The 23567-nt window shown below is 38.0% G+C and overlaps 1 long non-coding RNA gene across 1 annotated transcript; it reads right to left on the bottom strand.

The window, feature by feature from the left end:
* Nucleotides 1–13969: 13969 nt before the first annotated feature.
* On the bottom strand, nt 13970–22449 carry LOC148001263 (uncharacterized). Its single transcript, XR_015637334.1, has 2 exons — nt 22236–22449; nt 13970–20835 (listed from the first exon to the last, which is right to left on the bottom strand). It is a non-coding gene; the product is annotated as an uncharacterized LOC148001263 (long non-coding RNA).
* Nucleotides 22450–23567: the final 1118 nt, after the last annotated feature.

Here is a 23567-nt window from a genome sequence, read left to right as displayed (position 1 = left end):
AGGACTATGAAGCCCTTTCACTTCAGAGGTAGCATTTTAGTGGGCTGCTTATAAGATATTCTTGTTTTATCACTGTGGGAATAAGTACCTACATGAATCCATGAGTCATAAAATATATCACATTTTGAAATCTTATGCAAGCAACAGAGCACTATTCATGTTGATCACTTATGATAGTGAGTCCACCAATGTCTGCAATTCCCTTTTCTCCTTCCTGTACCCTATGGTTCCTTCACATTCTTAAAAAGGAGCTACTCTCAGATGTATTTTGAAAGAAAATTATTCCATCTAATTTTGCTCATTCTTGAACTTCATATAAAATATTGTTTAGGAAACCTGAAATGGGACATTTGCTCATAATGCCTAGTGAGAAACTGTTCCTAACATTTTTTCCAGGTTTGTTTTTTTCAGCTCCCACATTTTAAACATCAACAGGGTTAAAAAGGAGTTTACTAACCACTGTGTACAGTGCTGTGAAGTAAGAAGTCAGGCCATCTCGCTACAGAAATTTACCACAACCCCTGAGACAACTGTGAAGAAAATGAATCTAAATTATTGTTTGGTTCTGTCCTAGTTACTGGTGGAACACAGTTGCAGAATAGAGAGCAGGATTGAGAATATTTGTTGTACATAAAAATGGCCCAGTGTACTGTGAAAATGAGTCTATGTATTAAGTCACGCTTTCACCTTTGCTGCATTTAATAGGAAGACGTCTTCCTTACATATTACTTGTAATAAGAAATTTGTTATGATCAAGTTAAAGAGGAAGCATCTCAAATATGAATCCACAGAAGCTTGATGCTATAGAACTTCAATTTTAAAATAAAAAGAAATGAACAAATAAAAACTAAACATCTCAAAATGATTAATGAAAATGATTAATGTTAAGTCAAAAGCTTTGTTTTTTTAATTATTACTCAGACTCTTCAAGGACAAGGGTGTAAATTTTCCCTTCGTCAGTTCAAAACTCAAAAACGAAAACTAGCCCTACACTTCAGAGTCAAATATTATGAGCTGACTATATTATACCACTAATACTCAGTCTAAGAATCAAAAATTATATTAAGATACACTGCAGTACTTATATACCATGTGTTAAATTTGTGGTAAATACACGTTCCAAAATACCATTTTATTTTAAAAAATAATGCTAACCACCCATTATGTTACCTTTCAGGGGCTACCAAAGATGAAGTCACTGTATTTGATCTTTGGCCTGTGGATCCTTATAGCATGCTTCCAGGTGAGTATCAATTGTCCCTATCACAAACCTTCATATTCTCTTACTAAATTTATATCAAACATTTTAACTTTATTTATCTGTATATCCTAACAGATATGAGCTGCAAATTACTGATGAAAGTCCAAACATGTGACTGAATTTCTACTTTGAAAATCTGTATTAATTTAAAAAACACAGAGCTAGTAATAAATCATTACAAAAATAACAGATATACCCAAGAATGTTTCCTACTACATAATATACAGGTCAATATCAGGATGTCCAAAGAAAATACAAAAATATTCAGCAAATTCTTTGTTGCATCAGATGTAAAAATAATGTGAACTATTTTCCAAGAGTTTAAGCCTAGGTAATTAACAATAAAATTCTAAATGACCTTGCGGACAGGGATAACCATTGAAAATGAAATGCCTTGTATCTAATGTCTTCCATGAGTCAATGAACTCATAAGATAGAGAAAGCAATCATAAAATAGATGTGCCTTGAAAAAATATAGTTTATCCATAAGGCAAATAAAGGTTATATGGGCTAATGGGGAAAAGAAGTAAATAGGACTGAGAGGGGACATGAGACTTGAATAGGCCATATATGCCTGACCTTTCCTACAGAGATGCAAAGAAAGAATGTGGTCAGAGTAAAGCAGGCAGCATGAGGATACTGAGGAGCAAGGTCTTTAAAGAAGGAATAATGTTAATTGATGTTCATTTTCTCAGGAATATCTTTGTTCCCTCTGCACTTTAGTGAGGAAAAAAGGTTCAGTTTAGGATATTAAAATGTCATTATAATAATATAAATAAAAATCAGAAAAGTTGAGAGAGGCTGAGAAAAGGCAAAACAGAATTGAGGAGCAGGTACAAAGCTCTGCGATGGTGTTGGGTGGCTGGACATAGGTGTGGTCATTTTCTAAATGAAGTGTGCTAGTTAAAGAGGTGACATACAGTTGCAGAGTAAAATAAAAAAAAGTCAAGGAAACAAGGGAGAAGTCAGTCTCTTAACTCATAAGTGACTTTATAGGCTCATGACCTAGACGTTTATTCCTACCTGCTGCAACCCCTTGGTGAAGTGAGGGGGGAGCCATCTGCGGGTAAATATGGGGGGGGTCAGGGTGAGGTAGAAAGCTGAGAGAAAGAAAGTTGCTGTCAACTTGGGATGTTATAAACCACTAAAATACTGGAGAATGCTGACCAAAGAAACTAGAGAGGAAGGCACGGCAGTGTCTAAGGCCAAAGTCTGGCCATAAACTGTCTATGGGATCTTCTACCACTGCTCACAATATTGACCTTTAACTGACACGTTTTTAGGGTTAGCTTGAACTTTAGAATTGCAGAAGGCAATGTGTCAGATGACAAATTAGGGAAAGAACTTAACAAATAAGTGAATGAATGGGGATTCTCTCCAAAATATGATCTAGAGACAAGCTGGACTTAGGATCAGCAGCACAGGAACAAGAACACATACTGTCCCTCTTCTTGACATGGCCCTATATGTTCTAGAGTCTTCCCACCTCATTTCAAAGACTTCCCTGACACTGCACCAAAACTTAACCTTTCAACTCTACAAACACTCCAACTTCCTAATGCATTATTTCCTTCACTGCTTTTCAGCTGTGATTATTTTTAATATTGTACCTGAGGAAAAATCACTAAACTGGGTGTTAGCATAGCAAGTGAGATACTGAGTGCTCTATAAGTGCTGGACCAAGACAAGCACTGCCTAGACATCTATGCAACATTAAATAACTCACAGCAAATGAGCACTGAATAGGAATAAGGTTTGAATCTCAATATCATACAACAAATCATATGACTCTAGGATATGAAAACAGAAATGAATGTCATTTTCTAAAGCAAAAACACAAGAGTTTTATACAAGAATGCAGGTGATAGAGGATACAACCACAGCAATTACATTACAGAGATAATAATCTGCCTCTCTTTGGCCAATATTTGAAACATCTTGTATTGTAACTATGCAGTCCATATAGACACATGAGAATGTACTGGACCTCCCTGATGCTAGAATAAACTTATTTCTAAAAGTACAAACTCTGAAACAGGTTTTGAAAGTGGATTCAAAACTCAGAACAATTATAAGTTCTTAAGTGACAGAGACATTTCCCAATAGGTCTGACGACTACTTCCATTAGGGATTCATTTCACTGACCACATCTACGAAGAGCCAACTTAAGAGTTTGTTCATAATATTTTCATTCCATTCAATGACATGTAAGCTTTCACTGAGAACCTGTATGCTCACAACAAAAGGGGAAACACATTCTCTGAGTGTCTTTGAAGACTTTTACTTTAAAAAAAGTAACAGGTTTTACTTACTGCAAAATAAATTACCATAAATTAGAACTGTAAGAAGCCTGTTGTCATAGCAAAGTCTACCCGTGGCATAGACATGTCGTCTTCTCAAATGACTCCGGAGGCAGAAGAGGAGCTTGGAAGGCAGCTCCATCCTCATGCAAAGGGTAGTGTCATCCCACACTTCGAAAGGTTCCATCCCGTATCACAGCACAAAATTGTGATGTACAGTCATGTGAACAGACAAAAATAAAGTAAGATGCCCCCTTGAGTGGCCCATATTTTCCTTATTAAAATTGTACTGACATGAAGTAACAAGCTTCTGTGTTCCTGTGGATTTTCATATTCGAAGTGGCTGGATTCTCCTTGATCTCAAACTAGTTTCCCCAACCCAGGTCCATGATCACCTTACACACACTGGACTAGCTTACTCAGTATCGTTCTTTTTCAGTTCTATTGAATTCCAACCAGTTTCCCTTACAAGTTTAATTTTTGATTTTAAAACAAATATAATATGAAAATTTAAGTAACATCGGTGGAACTAGAAAATGTAGGAAGCCCTGTAATCAATGCTCAGAACTGTGTTATTTGTATAAAAGTAATCCTTCCAGAAACCTTGTTCCAGAAGGCACAATGGTCATTATGGGAAATACAACTGTAATGTACAATCATGAGAACAGAAAAAATAAAATAGAATGCCCCCTTGAGTGTCTCCCATGAAATAATTACTAATTACAGACCATGATATATGTATATATTTTTTTGCACTAAAAAAATACAGAGTGTATTTTGTGATTTCATTGATCTTTACATACAAAATATTATTTTTATATCAGACAATAAAAACAATTTTTAAGATTTCCTCTTACATTATTGAAAATTACACTGGACAGATGCTAGCTTTTGTAGATTCAGCAAATTTATTATCTATGTTAACTTGAACAAAATATTATCCCTTTGAAGACAAAGACATTTTATCACAAAAGAAAATTACTTTTCTATTAGCTTCAATTCCCTATGGTAATAATAATACTCACATAAACTTTCAAAGGAATATGAGGTAGATTAAGCACTAATTATGTAGTCGTACATACACTATTAGTTTACTTAGGCAGCTATAATGAGATATTACAAAGTTGGTGACTCATGCAACAAAGATGAATATTTTTCATCATTCTTAGTGTCAGAAGCACATGTTTCAGAGACAGAGAAACTCAGTTTTCTGTTGATGACTCTCTTCCTGCTTTGTAGACAGCTGGGATAATAGGTGTGCCATGTCTGACTCCTCTAAACTTTTCCAAAATCTTCCTGAAAGTAAACCAGGTCTTACCATGTCACATCAGTGCATCAACAACAGTCACCATTCAGGTGCCATATTCCTGTGATAACTTTCTGACAGCATAATGAGTACCTAGAGCTCCCAACTGAGAGTGAAAACTTGGATTTTTAAGGCTTCAATTCTGTAGCAATCGCATCTTTGTTTTGAGTACTGCAGGGAAGAAGCATGTTTGGAGTGGGTAGTGACCAATTACCCTCACCGCTGTGACAATTTGAATATACAAGATTCAGTAGATTCATATGCCTGAATACTAGACCAACAGTTGTTGGAACTGTTGATGAAAGATTAGGTGGTATGGCCTTGTTGAGCATGGGCTTTGAGTTCTCAAAAAACCAGTGTTGTGTCTACTTCACTCTCTGTTTCTTGCTTGCTGTCCAATATAATGAGCTCTAAGGTGTGGCTTTCTGGGCAAGCCTTCTGCTCCACCGATGGTCTCTGGAACATTAAGCCCCAAATACATTCTCCCTTATATCCTAACAATACAACCTTGTGGATGGGAAAGAAAGAAAATGAGGAAAGACTTAGGGTCTTAGTAAAGAACTTAAGGGTGAAAGGGGATGAAAGCTGTGTAAACGAGGTTTGTAGGTCAGTTAAACTATTTCTGTAGAGTAAATATAATTGACAGCATATTACAGATTTTCAGAAACTGTAAGCCACAAAAACAAAGTGAACCCTAATGTATGTTAGTACTTTGGTTAATGCTTTATCAGGATTAGACCCAGGTTAATGCTATACCAATATTAGGTAGATTTTGGTTAATGCTATATTAATGTAAGTTAGTCAACTGTAACAGCTACTATGGTGATGAGGATGTCTATAGTAACGGAAACAGAGAGGAATGAGTCTATGCAAAGGGAATTCTCTGTACTCCATATCAAGGTGCCTATGTCTAAACATTTTCTTTAAATATTCTTTTTACATGTTTCTTCCATGAAAAATATTTTCAAACATTGTGGAATGATTAAGGATATCTGCTGAAATGTATCAGCCTACCTAGTATGATTAGAAAAAATAAAATTAATAAATTAATTAAAGTTAAACAACAAAGTGAATTTTTCTCTTTATCCTAAATTAAGATTGATTTCAGTGAATCTGTTCTTAACGGTTACCTGAGATTATCCATCTAATCACATGATACCTGGTCGATAGTCATCTTTCCTTTTTATCCTACTGTGTCCCCTTTCTGACGGTATCTGAAAGCCAGGAAATAGAGGTTGTCATTTTATTCCTACAACTCTGAATCATATTTTATTAGCACATTTGGTTTTCTAACAAGCAGAAAACTTAATTAATTAACTTGCTTTAATTCTTTGCCTCTAAACATCCTTAAAATTGTATGAAACACAAAAATACGATTTTATACTATTTTTATTCTGTATTAAGTATATTTATCCACTGATGATGTCTGACTCAAATACATTTAGTTTTCCTTCTCACCTGGTGTAATTGAAGGGAAAAGCTATGATGTTGCTACTCCCTCTGTTTCCATGTTTCTATAGTAACACATAGCAGACCAGTTGTGGTGATTTGAATATGCGTGATTCATAGTGAGTAGTACTCCATATCAAGATTCCCATTTTCCATGACTGTTGCTACCATCCTTCTGGCTCCAACTCCCTGATACTTGGCAGCAATTGTTTTATTTTCTCAGCATAACATTTTATTTTCCAGTTAACTTAGGTTGCCCTAGTGCAAACCACCACAGAGTCAAGTCTGCCCATCTATGCATACTGTATCTTGTTATTTTCTTAATAATAATACTGTCTGCTTAAGAAAGAGAAATTTAAGCAACAATCTGAAGAACAAATTGGCCAAGAGCTCAGGTTCATGTAATCACATGAAATAACAAAATATGACGTTTTCCTATATTGATCTCTGGCATTTCTTCAAGCGGTTTTTTTTTTTTCAAATACGTGTACAACCTAGTCTTTGAGATACATCATTTGTGAGGTTCTCAGCAAGAATAACATAGTAAAGAGGTAAGGCAATTTCACTATGCCTTAGTGCTGAATGTTGCAGCCATTCCCCCATTTCCATTTTATAGCAAACACAAAGTCAGGTAAGTATGCATGGGTGGAATCTGATTATGCTAAAAAGTCTGTATGGTATTTCTGAGTCACAGAGAAAAGGCATAAAGAACTTTTATGGAAAAAAAGTTGTATCTCTCATTTGCAAATACATACACAAGCAGACATATACAAGCAACATACTATACATTATTTATCACATGCACATATTTATTATATATACACGTATATAAATTTCCTATATAGTGTGTGTGTTCATCTGTGTTTGTGTGTGTGACATAAGAAGTGCTCAGAACAATAGATGGGATCCATATCAGTCAAGGACAATTATACTGATTTCATTTCTATTACCATGACTTTACCACCCCACTCTTACTAATAAACAGAGCATGGAAACAGAAATTAATCAGACACACAGTAAAACAACAGAAAGTGCACATACATATGGAGCTGAACAACGCTCTATTCAGTGATAACTTATTCATGGACAAAATAAAGAAATTAAAGACTTCTTGAATTTAATGATAATGAAGAACAATATACCCAAACCTATGGGACACAATGAAAGAAGTGTTGAGATGAAAACTCATACCTCTGAGTGTCTCCAAAAAGAAACTGGAGAGAGCATACAGTAAAAGTTTAACAACACATCTTAAAGCTCTAGAACAAAAGGGAGCAATACACCCAAGAAGAGTAGATGGCAGGAAATAATCATAATCAGGACTGAAATCAATTAAATAGAAATTAAAATCAACACAAAGAATCAACAAAACCAGGAGCTGGTTCTTTGACAAAATCAACAGGATAGATAAAGCCTTAGCCAGACAAACTGAAGGGCACAGAAAGAGTATCCAATTTAACGACATCACAAATGAAAAGAGAGACATAAAAATAGAAACTGAGGAAATTCAAAAAATTATCTGCCGCTACTATAAAACTCTATATTCAAGAAAACTTGAGGCAATTCCGCTAAAATCAGGGAGTAGACAAGGCTGCCCAATCTCTCCCTATCTATTCAATATAATACTCGAAGTCCTAGAGAAAGCAGTCAGGGTGTAGGGTGGGGAAGTGGGTCAAAGAAATACAATTTGGAAAGGAAAAAGTCAAAATATCACTATTTGCAGATGATATGATAATATACTTGAAGGACCTCAAAAGTTACACCAGAAACCTCCTACAGCTTAGAAACAACTTCAGCAATGAGGCTGTATATTAAATTAACTCAACAAATCAATAGCCTTACTTTACTCAAAAGATGAACACGGAGAACAAAATTGGGGAAACACATCCTTTACAATAGTCACAAATAATATAATATACCTTGGGGTGACTCTAACCAAGCAAGTGAAAGATCTGTACAACAAGAACTTCATGTCTCTGAAGGAAGAAATCGAAGAATATCTCAGAACATGGAAAGATCTCCCATGCTCATAGATTGACAGGATTGATATGGGAAAATGGCCATATTGACAAAACTAATCTACATATGCAATGCAATCCCCAACAAAATTCCATCTCAATTCTTCATAGAGTTAGAAAAAGCATTGGCATATTCAAATCCAGTATACCCAAAATATCCTCAACAATAAAAGAACTTCTGGGAGAATCACTATCCCTAACATCCAGCTGATTTACAGACAAATAGTGATAAACACTGGATGAGGTTGATACAGAGACTTGCAGATAGATCGGTAGAATAGAATTGAAGACCCATAAATGAACCCACACAGCTATGGTCAAATGATCTTTGACCAAGGAGCTAAAAGGATTCAGAGGAAAAGACAGATTTTTTCCACAAATGGTGCTTTTTCAACTGGTGGTCAGCATGTAGAAGAATGCCAATCGATCCATTCTTATCAGCTTGTACATAGATCAAGTCCAAGTGGCTCTTGAACCTCCACATAAAACCAGAGACACTAAAACTAAAAGAAAATGTGGGGAAAAGCCTTGAACACATTGGCACAGGGAAATAATAAACAGTGGCTTATACTCTAAGATTAAGAAAATTAAAATTTCTTTCTTTTTTATTAACTTGAGTATTTCTTATATACATTTCGAGTGTTATTCCCTTTCCCGGTTTCCGGGCAAACATCCCCCTCCCCCTCCCCTTCCTTATTGGTGTTCCCCTCCCAAACCTCCCCCCATTGTCGCCCTCCCCCCAACAGTCTAGTTCACTTGGGGTTCAGTCTCAGCAGGACCCAGGGCTTCTCCTTCCACTGGTGCTCTTACTAGGATATTCATTGCTACCTATGAGGTCAGAGTCCACGGTCAGTCCATGTATAGCCTTTAGGTAGTGGCTTAGTCCCTGGAAGCTCTGGTTGGTTGGCATTGTTGTACATATGGGGTCTCGAGCCCCTTCAAGCTCTTCCAGTTCTTTCTCTGATTCCTTCAACGGGGATCCTATTCTCAGTTCAGCGGTTTGCTGCTGGCATTCGCCTCTGTATTTGCTGTATTCTGGCTGTGTCTCTCAGGAGCGATCTACATCCGGCTCCTGTCGGTCTGCACTTCTTTGCTTCATCCATCTTGTTTAATTGGGTGGCTATATATGTATGGGCCACATGTGGGGCAGGCTCTGAATGGGTGTTCCTTCAGTCTCTGTTTTAATCTTTGCCTCTCTCTTCCCTGCCAAGGGTATTCTTGTTCCCCTTTTAAAAAAGGAGTGAAGCATTCACATTTTGATCATCCGTCTTGAGTTTCATTTGTTCTAGGCATCTAGGGTAATTCAAGCATTTGGGCTAATAGCCACTTATCAATGAATGCATACGATATGTCTTTCTCTGATTGGGTTAGCTCACTCAGGATGATATTTTCCAGTTCCAACCATTTGCCTACGAATTTCATAATGTCATTGCTTTTGATAGCTGAGTAATATTCCATTGTGTAGATGTACCACATTTTCTGTATCCATTCCTCTGTTGAAGGGCATCTGGGTTCTTTCCAGCATCTGGCTATTTTGAATAAGGCTGCGATGAACATAGTGGAGCACGTGTCTTTTTTATATGTTAGGGCATCTTTTGGGTATATGCCCAAGAGAGGTATAGCTGGATCCTCAGGCAGTTCAATGTCCAATTTTCTGAGGAACCTCCAGACTGATTTCCAGAATGGTTGTATCAGTCTACAACCCCACCAACAATGGAGGAGTGTTCCTCTTTCTCCACATCCTTGCCAGCATCTGCTGTCACCTGAGTTTTTGATCTTAGCCATTCTCACTGGTGTGAGGTGAAATCTCAGGGTTGTTTTGATTTGCATTTCCCTTATGACTAAAGATGTTGAACATATCTTTAGGTGTTTCTCAGCCATTCGGCATTCCTCAGCTGTGAATTGTTTGTTTAGCTCTTTACCCCACTTTTAATAGGGTTATTTGACTCCCTGCGGTCTAACTTCTTGAGTTCTTTGTACATTTTGGATATAAGGCCTCTATCTGTTGTAGGATTGGTAAAGATCTTTTCCCAATCTGTTGGTTACCGTTTTGTCCTAACCACAGTGTCCTTTGCCTTATAGAAGCTTTGCAGTTTTATGAGATCCCATTTGTCGATTCTTGATCTTAGAGCATAAGCCATTGGTGTTTTGTTCAGGAATTTTTTTCCAGTGCCCATGTGTTCCAGATGCTTCCCTAGTTTTTCTTCTATTAGTTTGAGTGTGTCTGGTTTGATATGTAGGTCCTTGATCCACTTGAACTTAAGCTTTGTACAGGGTGATAAGCATGGATCGATCTGCATTCTTCTACATGTTGACCTCCTGTTGAACCAGCACCATTTGCTGAAAATGCTATCTTTTTTCCATTGGATGGTTTTGGCTCCTTTGTCAAAAATCAAGTGACCATAGGTGTGTGGGTTCATTTCTGGGTCTTCAATTCTATTGCATTGGTCTATCTGTCTGTCTCTGTACCAATACCATGCAGTTTTTGTCATTATTGCTCTGTTATACTGCTTGAGTTCAGGGTTAGTGATTCCCCCTGAAGTCCTTTTATTGTTGAGGACAGTTTTAGCTATCCTGGGTTTTTTGTTATTCCAGATGAATTTGCAAATTGTTCTGTCTAACTCTTTGAAGAATTGGATTGGTATTTTGATGGGGATTGCATTGAATCTGTAGATCGCTTTTGGTAAAATGGCCATTTTTACTATATTAATCCTGCCAATCCATGAGCATGGGAGATCATTCCATCTTTTGAGGTCTTCTTCAATTTCTTTCTTCAGTGTCTTGAAGTTCTTATTGTACAAATCTTTTACTTGCTTGGTTAAAGTCACACCGAGGTACTTTATATTATTTGGGTCTATTATGAAGGGTGTCATTTCCCTAATTTCTTTCTCGGCTTGTTTCTCTTTTGTGTAGAGGAAGGCTACTGATTTATTTGAGTTAATTTTATATCCAGCCACTTTGCTGAAGTTGTTTATCAGCTTTAGTAGTTCTCTGGTGGAACTTTTGGGATCACTTACATATACTATCATATCATCTGCAAATAGTGATATTTTGACTTCTTTTCTGATCTGTATCCCCTTGACCTCCTTTTCTTTTCTGATTGCTCTGGTTAGAACTTCAAGAACTATATTGAATAAGTAGGGAGAGAGTGGGCAGCCTTGTCTAGTCCGTGATTTTAGTGGGATTGCTTCAAGTTTCTCTCCATTTAGTTTAATGTTAGCAACTGGTTTGCTGTATATGGCTTTTACTATGTTTAGGTATGGGCCTTGAATTCCTATTCTTTCCAGGACTTTTATCATGAAGGGGTGTTGAATTTTGTCAAATGCTTTCTCAGCATCTAATGAAATGATCATGTGGTTTTGTTCTTTCAGTTTGTTTATATAATGGATCACGTTGATGGTTTTCCGTATATTAAACCATCCCTGCATGCCTGGGATGAAGCCTACTTGATCATGGTGGATGATTGTTTTGATGTGCTCTTGGATTCGATTTGCCAGAATTTTATTGAGTATTTTTGCGTCGATATTCATAAGGGAAATTGGTCTGAAGTTCTCTTTCTTTGTTGGGTCTTTGTGTGGTTTAGGTATAAGAGTAATTGTGGCTTCATAGAAGGAATTCGGTAGTGCTCCATCTGTTTCTATTTTGTGGAATAGTTTGGATAATATTGGTATGAGGTCTTCTATGAAGGTCTGATAGAATTCTGCACTAAACCCATCTGGACCTGGGCCCTTTTTGGTTTGGAGACCTTTAATGACTGCTTCTATTTCCTTAGGAAAATATGGGGTTGTTTCACTGGTTTATCTGTTCCTGATTTAACTTCGGTACCTGGTATCTGTCTAGGAAATTGTCCATTTCCTGAAGATTTTCAAGTTTTGTTGAATATAGGCTTTTATAGTAAGATCTGAAGATTTTTTGAATTTCCTCTGAATCTGTAGCTATGTCTCCCTTTTCATTTCTGATTTTGTTAATTTGGACACACTCTCTGTGTCGTCTCGTTAGTCTGGCTAAGGGTTTATCTATCTTGTTGATTTTCTCAAAGAACCAACTTGTTTTTTTTTTCTACTTGGTTGATTTCAGCTCTGAGTTTGATTATTTCCTGCCTTCTACTCCTCCTGGGTGTATTTGCTTTTTTTTTGTTCTAGAGATTTTAGGTGTGCTGTCAAGCTGCTGACTTATGCTATTTCCTGTTTCTTTCTGCAGGCACTCAGTGCTATGAGTTTTCCTCTTAGCACAGCTTTCATTGTATCCCATAAGTTTGGGTATATTGTACCTTCATTTTCATTAAATTCTAAAAAGTCTTTAATTTCTTTATTTCTTCTTTGACCAGGTTATCATTGAATAGAGCATTGTTCAATTTCCACGTATATGTGGGCATTCTTCCCTTATTGTTATTGAAGACCAGTTTTAGGCCGTGGTGGTCTGATAGCACGCATGGGATTATTTCTATCTTTCTGTACCTGTTGAGGCCCGTTTTTTGACCAATTATATGGTCAATTTTGGAGAAAGTACCATGAGGAGCTGAGAAGAAGTTATATCCTTTTGCTTTAGGATAGAATGTTCTATAAACATCTGTTAAGTCCATTTGGCTCATGACTTCTCTTAGTCTGTCTATGTCTCTGTTTAATTTCTGTTTCCATGATCTGTCCATTGATGAGAGTGGGGTGTTGAAATCTCCCACTATTATTGTGTGAGGTGCAATGTGTGTTTTGAGCTTTAGTAAGGTTTCTTTTACGTATGTAGGAGCCCTTGTATTTGGGGCATATATATTTAGGATTGAGAGTTCATCTTGGTGGATTTTTCCTTTGATGAATATGAAGTGTCCTTCCTTATCTTTTTTGATGACTTTTAGTTGGAAATTGATTTTATTTGATATTAGAATGGCTACTCCAGCTTGCTTCTTCTGACCATTTGCTTCGAAAGTTGTTTTCCAGCCTTTCACTCTGAGGTAGTGTCTGTCTTTGTCTCTGAGGTGTGTTTCCGTAGGCAGCAGAATGCAGGGTCCTCGTTGCGTATCCAGTTTGTTAATCTATGTCTTTTTATTGGGGAGTTGAGGCCATTGATGTTGAGAGATATTAAGGAATAGTGATTATTGCTTCCTGTTATATTCATATTTGGATGTGAGGTTATGTTTGTGTGCTTTTCTTCTCTTTGTTTTGTTGCCAAGATGATTAGTTTCTTGCTTCTTCTAGGGTATAGCTTGCCTCCTTATGTTGGGCTTTACCATTTATTATCCTTTGTAGTGCTGGATTTGTAGAAAGATATTGTGTAAATTTGGTTTTGTCATGGAATATCTTGGTTTCTCCATCTATGATAATTGAGAGTTTTGCAAGATACAGTAACCTGGGCCGGCATTTGTGTTCTCTTAGGGTCTGTATGACATCAGTCCAGGAACTTCTGGCCTTCATAGTTTCTGGCGAAAAGTCTGGTGTGATTCTGATAGGTCTGCCTTTATATGTTACTTGACCTTTTTCCCTTACTGCTTTTAATATTCTTTCTTTATTTTGTGCGTTTGGTGTTTTGACTATTATGTGACGGGAGGTGTTTCTTTTCTGGTCCAATCTATTTGGAGTTCTGTAGGCTTCTTGTATGGCTATGGGTATCTCTTTTTTTAGGTTAGGGACGTTTTCTTCTATGATTTTGTTGAAGATATTTACTCATGCTTTGAGCTGGGAGTCTTCACTCTCTTCTATACCTATTATCCTTAGGTTTGATCTTCTCATTGATTCCTGGATTTCCTGTATGTTTTGGACCAGTAGTTTTTTCCGCTTTACATTATCTTTGACAGTTGAGTCAACGATTTCTATGGAATTTTCTACTCCTGAGATTCTCTCTTCCATCTCTTGTATTCTGTTGGTGAAGCTTGTATCTACAGCTCCTTGTCTCTCCTTTTGGTTTTCTATATCCAGGGTTATTTCCATGTGTTCTTTCTTGATTGCTTCTATTTCCATTTTTAATTCCTTCAACTGTTTGATTGTGTTTTCCTGGAATTCTTTCAGGGATTTTTGTGATTCCTCTCTGTAGGCTTCTACTTGTTTATTTATGTTTTCCTGGAATTCTTTCAGGCATTTTTGTGATTCCTCTCTGTAGGCTTCTACTTGTTTATTAATGTTTTCCTGTGTTTCTCTAAGGGAGTTCTTCACATCTTTCTTGAAGTCCTCCAGCATCATGATCAAATATGATTTTGAAACTAGATCTTGCTTTTCTGGTGTGTTTGGATATTCCATGTTTGTGTTGATGGGAGAATTGGGCTCCGATGGTGCCATGTAGTCTTGGTTTCTGTTGCTTGGGTTCCTGGGCTTGCCTCTCGCCATCAGATTATCTCTAGTGTTACTTTGTTCTGCTATTTCTGACAGTGGCTAGACTGTCCTATAAGCCTGTGTGTCAGGAGTGCTGTAGACCTGTTTTCCAGTTTTCTTTCAGCCAGTTATGGGGACAGAGTGTTCTGCTTTCGGGCGTGTAGTTTTACCTCTCTACAGGTCTTCAGCTGTTCCTGTGGCCCTGTGTTTTGAGTTCACCAGGCAGGTCTCTTGCAGCAGAAACGTTGGTCTTACCTGTGGTCCCGAGGCTCAAGTTCGCTCACGGGGTGCTGCCCACGAGCTCTCTGTGGAGGCAGCAACCAGGAAGATCTGCGCCGCCATTTCCGGGAGCTTCAGTGCACCAGGGTTCAGATGCCGTTTGGTGTTTTCCTCTGGCGTCCGAGATGTGTGCAGAGTGCAGTCTCTTCTGGTTTCGCTGGCGTGTCTGCCTCTCTGAAGGTTTAGCTCTCCCTCCCACGGGATTTGGGTGCAGAGAACTTTTTATCCGGTCTGTTCCTTCAGGTTCAGGCGGTGTCTCAGGCGCAAGGATCCTGCCGCTCCTGGGCCCTCCCCCATGGAAACCCAGGGGCCTTATACAGTTTCCTCTTGGGCCAGGGATGTCGGCAGGGGTGGGCAGTGTTGGTGGTCTCTTCTGCTCTGCAGCCTCAGGAGTGCCCCCCTGACCAGGTGGTGAGGTCTCTCTCCCACGGGGTCTGGGAGCAGAGAACTGCTGCGGGCCAGCATCCGAGGGTGTGGGACTCCCGGTAAACCAAAAATTAAAATTTCTATGAGGCAAAGGACACTGTCCAAAGGAGAAATTAGCAACCAAATGTTTGGAAAAAGATCTTTACCAATCCTACATCTGATAGAGGGTTAATATCCAATATATACAAAGAATTCAAGAAGTTACACCCCAGATAACCTAATAATCACTTTAAAACTGCTGTACAGAGCTAAACACAGAATTCTAAACAGAAGAATACTGAATATCTGAGAAGGACCTAAGAAATGTGCAACATCCTTAGTCATCAGGAAAATGCAAATCAAAACAACTCTGAGATTCTACTTCACACCAGTCATAATAGTTAAGATCAAAATCTCAGGTGACTGTAGGTGCTTACAAGGATGTGAAGAAAGAGAAACACTCCTCCATTATTGGTGGGATTGCAAGCTGCTCCAACCACTCTGGAAATCTGTCTTGCAGTTTCTCAGAAAATTGGACATAATACTACCGGAAAACCCAGCTATACTACTACTGGACATACACCCAAAAAATGCTCCAACATACAACAAGGACACATTCTCAGCCATGTTCATAACAGCCTTATTTATAACGGATAGAAATTGGAAAAGACCCAGATGTCCTTCAGCATGGGAATGGATACAGAAAATGTGGTACATTTACACAACAGAGTAACACTCTACTCTTAAAAACAATGACTTCTTGAAATTTTTAGGCAAATGGATGGAACTAGAAAATATCATCCTGAGTGAGATAGACCAGTCATAAAAGAACATATCTGGTATACACCCACTTGTAAGTGAACATTAGCCCAAAAGCTTGGAATACCTAAGGAAAAATTCACAGATCATAGGAAACACAAGAAGAAGGAAGACCAAAATGTGGATGCTTCAATCCTTAGAAGGAGAACAAAATACTCACGGGAGGAAATACACAAACAGTGGATCTGGGACTGAAGAAAAGATCATACAGAGACTGTCCCACCTGTGGATCCATCCCATATGCAGCCACCAAACGCAGTCACTATTGCTGATGCCAAGAAGTGCTTGCTGACAGGAGCCAGATATGTGTGTATCTTTAAAGGCTACAGATAGAGATGAGGAAAATTGCAGCTAACCATTGAACTGAAGAAAAGGACCCCAATGGAGGTATTGGAGGCAAGACTGAAGAAGCTGAAGAGGTTTGCAACCCCATAGGTAGAACAACAATATCAACCAACCAGATCCCACTAGAGTTCCCAGGGACTAAATGCCCAATCCATAAGTATACATGGAGGGACCCATGACTCCACCCATATATGGAGCAAAGGATAGCATTGTCCAGCATCAACAGGAAAAGCACTTGGTCCTGTGAAGTCTCATTTTCCCAATGTATGGATATGCCAGGATGTTGATGTAGGGGTGGCTGAGTGAGAGTGGGAACATCCTCATAGAAACAGTTGGGGAGAGAGGGGTTATGGGAGAGGTAAGAGAGGAGGGAGAGGGGGGATAACATTGAAAGGTAAATACATAAAATATCCAAGAAAAATAAAATTAAAAATTAAAAAAGAGCTGATTTGAAAACATTTGTTGTACATGAAATGATTCAGTATATGGTTAAATCTAGTCTATTAAATCATGCTTTGATTCTGGTAATCTCTGTATTCTCTTCTTCATAAAAACAAACTTAATCACATTCTAATAACACATCTCCTTCAGATGTAGGTTGTCTAACTAGGATTTTAACCCAAAATTCCTGTGGAGCTCACATTAGAAGGAAATGAGTATCCTGAAAGACTTTCTAAACAATTTTTTTTAATAAAAAGCTTTTAAATCTCTAACTCTCTGAGTTGCCTCTACTTATCACACAGCAGGGAATCTACTAGGCTGTTTCTTTGTTTAAGGTTCCAGCACTTGGGCCATCATGTGACTCAACATGGCGCTGGCCCCCTCTTAGGAAATAAAACTTTCAACTCTTAGGATTACTAGTGGATTCTTGCCCACCACTTTGGTTCGCAACTTGTTGCTGCAAAATTATAAAAAATGTTGTCTTTTATCCCGGATTAGATCTGGCACTGCAGTGCCCCAAGATTTCTGGTAGATATTTTCATTACAGTCAGCAAACCCTCTAACCTGCTCTGCTCCATCCCAATCACACTGCTTCTCTCTGAGCCTGGCAACAATCTCTCTATGCATCTAGTTGCCAAGGCAGGTTGCCACCATGCCAGAAATATACATCCCAATTCTGTGGCGGCCTAGCATTTCCAGCCACCACATAATCTCTTGAATTTAACCACATGAAAGAACACACAACACAATAACCTCTGATCTAATTGATAAGATATAATTGCCTAACTAGACATACAAAACCCTGTACATATTCATCCCTTAAGAATATTCATAACAACCTGTAAATGTACACAGAGGAATCTTTTTTTTTTCCACATCATTTATTCTCCAATTTCCAGTGCTCTAGAAACCTGGTCCTGGTTGGCCTATGGATATCCCAGACTCAGCTCCCAGTCACCCACCTTCTTCATCTACTCCTCCAAATGTTTGGTGCTTGCCTCTGTCCACTCAGTTCCTTCTAAGTACAATCTTGGCAGTGAGCACAGCCCATGGCCTCTTTCCAGGCATCATGTCTAAGCTATACTACCATTTTTCTACAAAGTCAATACTGCCCTGGTTTATAACATGACAGCTTGCTCTGTAAAAAGTGCACATAAGTCCTAACAATGCTTCCTCCCCCTCTACTTCTGTTCTTCATGTTTAGAGGAGACACTCTGCAGCCATTTGCTGCCTATTGGGCAAGCTCATGCCCATCAGTTTCATATCCTTCTACATCCTTTCCCTTACTTAACACATATTTAACAAACAATAATGCAATACACATCATCGGATGTGGTGCCTATGTGGTATGGATACAGGGAGAAGAGAAGAAGTGGCATTGGTTTGTTGACGGCATATCATTTTTACACAAAAGTAATGCTACGTTAAGTTGTGTTCTAGGATTATCTCCTAGGATTATTCACCACCACATTAGATTGCTTGGGATCTAGTGTCTGTTTCCTTTTTCCTCTCCAAGTAATTGTACACTGTGTCTTTTCTAACTTCCCTTTCCTCAGGAATATCTTTAGAAGTCTTTCTTGTTCATAAAACCCAGCTCAAATGTGAATAATTGTTCCTCAAATTCATTTGCCATCTCAAATACTCCTGAACCAACTAGAGCTTTTTGTCTACGAGATACATGAAACTCACATGCAACACCCAGTCCCACCGTGAATTGCATATTTCACCTGCCTTTAGCTGATGGGACAAAGCTTAGGAGCCGACACCACATTTTAACATTTTGTTCTAAGCTCTAAAGCAGTGGTTCGCAGTCATCCTAATGCTGCGACCCTATGATACAGTGTCTCATGTTGTGGTGACCCCCAACCATAAAATTAGTTCATTGCTACTTCGGAACTGTAATTCTGCTACTGTTATGAATTATAATATAAGTGTCTGATATGAAGTATATCTGAAATGCCACCCAAGGGGTCACAACCCACAGGTTGAAAACTACTACTGCTCTATAGATTTATTTAAAATAGTAGCTAGGCCATAGCAAATCTTCAATACGTGTTGTATGAGTGAATGAATTAATAGAGCACATCTAAGAGCAGGGGTCTTTTCTCTAACAATCTTACTTCCTATAAAAGGAATCCCTTGCTGGTGTGAGGGGAGATGGACCCTCTGCTGGTAAAGGTGCTAACAAGGTATTCTGGGAGGCAATGCTCCCATCTGGAAAAATCTCCATCCAGCCCTCAATGCCACCACAGATCTGTTCGGAAGGAGATCAACTTTCCAATGAATCAGGGGGTGGGCATGAAGTTCACTATCAGAAGGGTGCCTGTAACATACCATTATAACCTCCTCAGGAAGCCAGTATTTCTTGAAAAGATGGCATCAAAATCAATTGCTAAGCAATCCAGCCCTTACCGCATAACTCTAGGAAATGCTGTTTGCAGGAACAGTAAACTAGACAAAGCTTTGCTTGGTCTCCAGACTCTCTTATCCTGAACCAGAGAAGTCCAATTTGCTATGCTCATTAAACCACTCTCTAATTTTATGCCTGTAACATACTGCTGCATATGTAGTTTAAAACAATCATAAGATTTAGCATATTCTATCTTCAAAGCTCTTTACACAGATCAAGGAATTAGCCATATAATACCCTTTGAGGCTGGTGTTATTATTCCCATTTTCTAGATAAAAATATTGAGACACTAGAGATCTAATAATTGGCCCATGGCAGTGTAGTCAACCAGCCACAGAAACGGAATTAAAATAGAATTTTCAGAGTCTTTGTCCTGATTTCTTACTCAAGTATACACAGGGTACCAGGCAGGCTTCTGTTTGCACATGTCACAAAGGCTACATGGATGTGTAGTAAACATGGGAAAATAAACATTCTGACTCTGCCACCGACACGTACAATTTCATATGGTACACTTTCCACATGCAAAATAAATAATATTACTCGTGTATGCTGAAGAGTTACCCAGCACCTGCACAGTTCTATTTAATAATATGCTGGTGTTCAAGATAGAACGTTCCACACTGCTAGGAATGTTAGTGCCTTTGCAAAGTCATGATTAGAAGCAAAATGGTTGATTTGAAAAAATAAAAATAATTTCCAACCATGTTCATTTCAGCTGTAATACCTCAACCCAGTACAAAGGACACAGTAATCCTACATTTTATGCAAAATCAATTACATTTTAGTTCAAGACGCTCAGTGTCTGAGAAGGATATTATTTTATGTCCTCAACAATAGATTGTTCCAGTTGCCTAGGAAACCAGTAGCAAAACCAAATTTGTCATGGTGTGTTCTCAAGAAACAGACTACAATATCAGACTCTGGGGTGTTATTACAATATGCTGTTTGCATTCAAATTCCACATAACCCCTAAGCAACTGATGTATTTGTTTATGAGCATAAGAATGCACTTTATTTTTTAGCTAAGAAAAAAATTTAAGAACCCAAACAATGCATCAATATTTAACCATTTAGAGGGCACTGAGGTGCGCATGTGCTGTCTCCGAGCTGGATGATTTTCTGTTAATTGTGTTTCCATGGGTTTCCACGGAGCCTTTCATTCCCAGCTGGTGATGTGCCGCCTGTTAATCAAGGCTGTTCATTCTGCTGCACACATCCTAACGAACAGGCAAGATCATATGGGCTTATCCTGTTGAACGTCACACATAACAAAGGTCTCCAGGAATCAATACAGCTCTTTTGCATACGAGGTTTCTGGAGTCTGCAGCTCTTCAAGATGGCCTCCAGGTTCCGTTCACTTCCTTGGGAGTCAGAGAGAAGGACTGGGATCTTCTGGGACTTTTCTGTCCTCTACAAGCCTCTCTGTTGGCCCCTGGATTCTAAGTCTACACGGAGGAATCTTAACGTAAGTCTCCATGTTCTCTCCTTTGCTTCTCCCAGCAGCTTTAAAAGAAAAAATCTACTGTTGCTCAAACTCTCCAAGGACAAATTTGTAGCAATTGTCCCTCATCAGGTCAAAACTCAAAAATAAGTATCCTTATCATTTGAGAGTTAAATGCTATGAATTGACAATATCATACCACTAGTACTTAGCTCAATATAAAAATCAGAATATTCTTTTAAGATGCACTGCACTATGTATACACCATGTTTTAGGACATGAGACAAATAATGCCATATCATTTTTATAAATAATGATAACCAGCCATTGTGCCACCAAAGGAAGAAGGCACTGTATTAAGTATTTGGCCTCTAGGATCTTATATGATGCTTCCTGGTGACAATCAATTTTACATGCCACAAACATTCATGTTCTCTTCTTAAGTTTTACATCAGACATTTTAACTTTATTTATCTGCCTTTCCTAATATATAAAAGCTGTAATTGCTAATGAAATAGCAATCAACTGCTGTAGTTTTCAATGTGAAAAAACTGTTTTAATTTAATAGTCACTAAGATTATAATAAATCATTAGGAAAATTACATATATACACATAAAGTATAGTACAGCATAATATTCAGAACAATATTAGGATATCCAAAGAGAAACAGAGATATGACCAGCTCAATACTAAGTTGCATCAAAAATAAGAATAACATGAACTATTGGTCTCACACTGTATTCCTAGAAAACTAAAAATAAACTACTGAAAGAACTTCCATGCAGTCATCAACATTTAGAATGGAATACCTTCTATCCAATCTCTATCAGGACTCAATGAAATAACAAGATTGAGATAGCACTAGTAACATAGATGCATCTTGAAATCATATAGTTCATCAACAATATAAATAAAAGATATAGGGAATTTAGGAGGAGAGAGACAAATAGGACTGAGAGGGGCCACAAGGCATGAACAAAGCATATACACCTGAGCTTTACTACAGAGATGCAAAAAAGAGAAAGAATGAGGTCAGAGTAAAAGCAGGCACTAAGAAGATCCAGGCAGAAGGTCTTTAAAATAGGTCTGATGCCAACTGATGCTCATTGTCCGAGGAATATCTTTAATCTCTGCACACTTCAGTTAAGAAAGAAGCAAAAGTAGAATGCTGACTTCAGGGTTTGAAAATGTCATTATAATGATACAAATGAAAGATGTAAGACACTCAAAGCAGACAAAACAGAACTAAGAACAAGTGCAAAGCTCTGGGATGCTGTTGGAAGCCTGGACACAGGGGTTGACATTTTCTAAATGAAGTATGCTAGTTAAATGAGATGACATACAGTTACAGATTAAAAGAAAAAAAAAGTCAAGCGCCCAAGGAACAAGGGACAATTCAGTCTCTTAACTCTGAAGTGATTTTACCTACACCAAGGCCTATACAAGAGAATTCATTCCTACCTGCTGCCCCAATTGTGAACAAAGACAAGAGCCAACTGCAGATACATATGGGAGCCTGAAATGAGGTAGAAAGCTGCAAGAAAGAAAGTTGGTGTCCACTTTGAATGTCAGAAACATCTATGAAATTGGAGAGTACTGACCAAAGAAACAAGAGAGAAATGCAAGGTAGTGTCTAAAGACAAATGTCTGGCCATAAACTGTGGGATCTTCTATCAATGCTCACAAAACTGACCTTTAAGTGACAAGTTTTTGGGTTAACATAAACATTGGGATTGCTGAAGGGAAAGTGTCAGATGACAAATTAGGGAAAGAACTCATCAAATGAATGAATGAATGGGTATTGTCTCCAAGATATCACCTCAAGATCAACTTGACTTAGGATCAGCAGTGGAGGAACAAGAGAACATATTGTCCCTCTACTTGACATGGCCCTTTGTGTTCTAGAGTCTTCCTACCTCACTTCAAAGACATCCCTGTCCCTGCCACTGAAGCAAGTCTTAACCTTTCATCTCTCAGAAGACTCCACCTTCATAATGCATTTGTTTCCTACATCACTTTCCAGCTGTGATTATTTTTAATGTTGAAGCTTTGGAAAAATCACTAAACTGGGTGTTAGCACAGCAAGTGGGAGATTGAGTGTTCACCAAGTGCAGACCAAGACAATCACTGCCTAGACCTGTACTCAATACTAAATTACTCAAGCAAATGAACACCGAGCAGGACTCACATGTATCTCAATATCACACAAATAGTTTTATGATACCAGGATATGGAAACATGTATGGATATCACTGTCCAAACAAAAAAAGAAAGAGTTTTACTTATGAATGTAAGTGCTATGTGATACAGCCACAGTGTTTACTATAGAAACAATTATTCTGCCTCTCTTTGGCCTATATTTGAAACATCTTCTATTGTAACATATATAAACCTCCCCCACTGCTGGGCTAAATTAATTCTCAAAAAACTAACTCTGGAAACGGTTTTGAAACTTACTGTAATTAAATCAATAAAAATTCTAAACTCTTGAGGGAAAGGAACATTTCCCATTATGTATAACCACGACTTTCATTTGGGATTAATTTCAGTGACCATGTCTACTAAAACCCAACTTCCAATTTTGTTCATAATATCTTCTTTCCATTCCTTGTAATCAAAGAATTCACTTTTCTATGCTCAAAACAAAAGGGGAAACATTTTCTCTGAGTGGCTTTGAAAACTTTTACTTAAAAACATGTAACAGTTTTCTGTTGCAGCAAAATAAATTACCAAAAATTGGGACTATAAGAATCCTCTTTGTTCTAGCAGAGTCTACACTTGCCATAGACACAT

This window comes from Rattus norvegicus, chromosome 14 (genome assembly GCF_021556685.1).
Source record: "Rattus norvegicus strain SHRSP/BbbUtx chromosome 14, alternate assembly SHRSP_T2T, whole genome shotgun sequence".
Lineage (NCBI taxonomy): Eukaryota > Metazoa > Chordata > Mammalia > Rodentia > Muridae > Rattus > Rattus norvegicus.
This window is presented reverse-complemented; position numbering and strand designations above follow the sequence as displayed.